Source organism: Antrostomus carolinensis, unplaced genomic scaffold (assembly GCF_000700745.2).
Source record: "Antrostomus carolinensis isolate BGI_N321 unplaced genomic scaffold, ASM70074v2 scaffold6169, whole genome shotgun sequence".
Lineage (NCBI taxonomy): Eukaryota > Metazoa > Chordata > Aves > Caprimulgiformes > Caprimulgidae > Antrostomus > Antrostomus carolinensis.
In genome coordinates this window covers 4874-8980 of record NW_010340543.1, presented here as the reverse complement: position 1 = coordinate 8980, position 4107 = coordinate 4874, and positions in this window count along the sequence as shown.

The following is a 4107-nucleotide window of genomic DNA, read 5'->3' as shown; positions in this document are numbered from 1 at the left end:
CCTAACAAACCTGGCTGCCTTTCCAAGATCAGGCCCTCAAAGTGTATGACAACACCACTGCCCAACGTAAAACCCCAGTGCAAAGCCCTGGAAAAAAGTGTAACACCTCACCCACTACCAACGTGCTACACAAAAAGGACAATTTAAAAACCATCCTTTGAACAACTACAAACTGGTTGCCAGAGTATCACTTACAATATATCTATTAATCTTAATCACATATTGCTAAAAAAATAACTTCCAGATCAGTTCCTATTAGTCATATTTAATCATAGAATGGTTTGGGTTGGAAGGGACCTTGAAGATCATCCAGTTCCAATCCCCCTGCCAGCAGCAGGGACACCAATTACCTACCGATCTTTCAGTTTAACTGTGCCGAGATGAGCTTTTGCCCAAGTAAAGGCTGGTAGCAGTGAACAAAGCCTTACAAAATATACTGGTAGAGTACTGAGGATGCAGCATGTAACCATTCCTGCCTGTCATGGTTTAACCCCGTGTGATGGTCTCACTTGGCCAGCCCCTGGCTAGCAGCTAAACAAAGCCACTTGCCCACTCCCCCGCCCAGGGGAAAGGTAAGAGAATTGGAGGGGGAAAGGTAAGGAGACTTGTAGGTTGAGATAAAAACAATTTAATAATTGAAATAAAATAAAACTTAATAATAATTATAATAATAATTATTATAAAATATGCAAATGAGTGATACACAGTGCAATTGCTCACCACCCACAGACCAAGCCCAGCCATTACCAGATAACGATCCTGGAGGAGCGACAATCCTGAACCAAAACCTCAGACCTGGAAGAGCAAGAGCCCGAGAGAAAGCCAGAGAGAAAGCAAACCCCCACGAGAGAGAGACCCTCATATGAATATGACATTATATGATATGGAATATCCTGTTGACATATCCAAAGGTCAATTTAGCTGATTAATTTAAATATTCCTCACTCCCTCTAGACCCTGCACTTGTAGACTAGCACAGCATGAAGTCCTTCGACTTCCAGCAACAACTGAAAACACTGGTCTGTTATCAACGTTCTTCTCATAACAAATCCCAGCTGAACACAAAACACAGCGCTGTTCTGGCTACTAAAAAGAAACCCAGCTCTGTCCCAGATAAAAACCAGGACAACCCCAGCCAGCAACTAAGCCCCACACAGCTGCTCCCTCACTCCTCCCTGATGGGATGGGGGAGAGAATTGGGAGGGTAAACATGAGAAAACTCATGGGTTGAGATAAAGACAGTGTAACAGGTACAGCAAAAGCCGTGCACACCAGCAAAGCAACACAAGGAACTCATCCATCACTGCCCATGGGCAGGCAGGTGCTCAGCCACCTCCAGGGAAGCTCCATCACATGTAACGGTCACTTGGGAAGACAAACGCCATCACTCTGAATGTCCCCTCTTCCTTCTTCCCCCAGCTTTGTATGCTGAGCATGACACCACGCAGTGTGGTACATCCCTTGGGGCAGCTGGGGTCAGCTGTCCCAGCTCTGTCCCCTCCAGGTCCTTGTGCACCCCCAGCCCAAATGCTGGTGGGGTGGGGGGAGAGGCAGAAAAAGCCTTGACCCTGTGTGAGCCCTGCTGAGCGATAACTAAAACATCCCGGTGTTATCAACACTGTTTCCAGCACAAAACAGAGCCCCAGACCAGCCTCTAGGAAGAAAGTTAACTCTATCCCAGCCAAACCCAGCACACTGTCTTGTGAGAAGTTCACCACAATACAGAGCTAAAAAAACCTGTTTTTCTTTTACAAGGAGAAAAAAACCCCAAACCAGTAGCTTTTCAGAAAGCCACATCAAACCAACATGTATCTCACTCCACACTTTTTTCCTGGCTTCTTTTATGAACCAAAACCCAGAAATACTCAAGGCAAGAGAGAACAAAACCACAAGGCACAGTTACTTTCCATCTCCCTTACATTCACACAGGGACAGACACGCCAGTCTTGATAAACCCACCAGTAACGGATATTCTCTAGCAGTAGTTGCTTATCAGAAACACAAAAAGCAAAAGAAAAAAAATTAAGAAAATTAAGAAAAACTGTTATTTAAGCATATAAAGAATACATATGTGAGGTGGTTTAGCTCTTTTGGCTTGTGAACAAACCCAGTTGCTCTCTCGCTCTCACCCCCCAGGGAGCAGGGGAGAGAACTGAAGGATAAGGGCAAGGAGACTCATGGGTTGAGATAAAAACCATTTACTAATTAAAATAAAATAATAATGATAGTAACAGAATATACAATTGAGTGACGCTCAGTGCAATTGCTCACCCCCCGCTGACAGATGCCCAGCCTGTGCCAGCCAGTGATCCCGGAGCAGAGACAGTCACTGAATCACAACCCCAGAAGAGCGAGAGGCCGAGTAATTCCTGAGAGAATGCCCCCAATTTCCAGTCAGCCCTGGTTAATGCACTGACATGACGTGACATGATCTGGAATATTTCACTGGCACATCCCAATGCCAGTTTGGGGTTTGCTACTTACTACATTTCTCCTTCCCAGCCTCCCAGTCCCAATGCAGCTGTGAACTGGCCAAACAGGATGACCTTGGGCTCCGGCAGCAACTAATAACATCAGTACTTCATCAACATTCTTCTCATAACAAATCTCACACTGAAACTAAAACACAGCTATTCTAGCTACTAAGAAAATTAACTCTATCCTAGTGATACCAGGACTATATGGAAAAATAGGGGAGGGAAAAAAAGGCAGAATATGCATTTCTCAGAGAAGTCTTAACAACGAATATAGCAACACGTTTTTACCCTTCACCAGACATAAGGAAGCAAGTATTCCCAAAATGATACCTCTATCCATTGCCTGCTACTCTGCAGAGGAGCTGCTGTGGATGCCAAAGCATACTCTTCACCACTAACCCTTCACCCAGCACTGCAAACACAAAAACAAATCCTGCCACACTGATGGAAAAGAACATGACTCCGAGAACCCCAAAATACAGCTGGATGTGAGCCTGTATGAGCTCATCCTTACACAGCACTGAAGATTTCCTGCTCCCTAAGGGAAAGAAGTCCAGCTCCAAATAGATCCCCATTTTGATATTTGGGGAAAAAAAAGTTATTCTAGCAGAGTACATGCTAGGAAAGGGTTAATTTTCTTCTCAGCAGCTAGAAAGCGCTGTGTTTTGGTTTCAGGGAGGATTGTTATGAGAACAATGTCCATAACTACAAGGACACTGTGCTTGGGCAGTTTCCAAGAGCAGAGGACAGGAAGAGGGGGGTGGAGAAGAAAAGTGCAGTAGTCAGTAAAACCCAGAACTGACAGTTGGATGTGCCAATCAGATATTCCATGTCATGTTTAGTGTATTAACTGGGGCTGACCAAAAAGGGGGGGATTCTCTCAGGAATCACTCAGGTTTGCTTTTCCAGGATTGCAATTTCAGTTTCAGGGTTCCTTGTCGCTTCTTCGGGATCGCTATCAGCGAGTGTTGAGCAATTGTACTCTACATCACTCATACTCCCTGAAGTATCTCTGTTGCCTTTTCTTTCCAGCTTCTTATCTGGAGCAGCAGATGAAATTCAGGAAAATTCTGCACATGACAATTAAAGTCAACCTTCTTACTCCTTTGCTCACGAAAAATTCAGTGTGTGTATATCCCTAACCTGAGGCTGTATTGCTTTCTGGTCCGAGACACCAGGAATACAGACGTGTGGCACCAGCATTCGGTGGTCTCACCTGAGGAGCAGGTTTCTTGGTAAGGACGCTCTTGCCTTTCACATCCAACACCATCAGGAGTGCAGCAACAGTCACCCATTAAACACAGCAGTTGGGATGATGCTGCCACCATTTCAATCCAACTCCCACCGCAGGGATTTAACTGGCAGCAGCAGAATCCACAAGACACAGCACCCAGGGTTTTACATCAGGGCTCATCATAACAACACCCACCAGCAGCGCATCCCACTCCAATTAATGAAACAACTCTGAGAATCAGAAACACGATCTTGCTGTAAACCAACACACAACCCCAAATCCCTACTGTGGTGCTCACTGATTGAAGCTTTCATTATTTTTCTCCAAGGACAGCTGAGTAGAAGGTCAGCAACCGAAGGCAAGTTGGGAAAGAGAACAAGGGCCGGTAACAAAGCT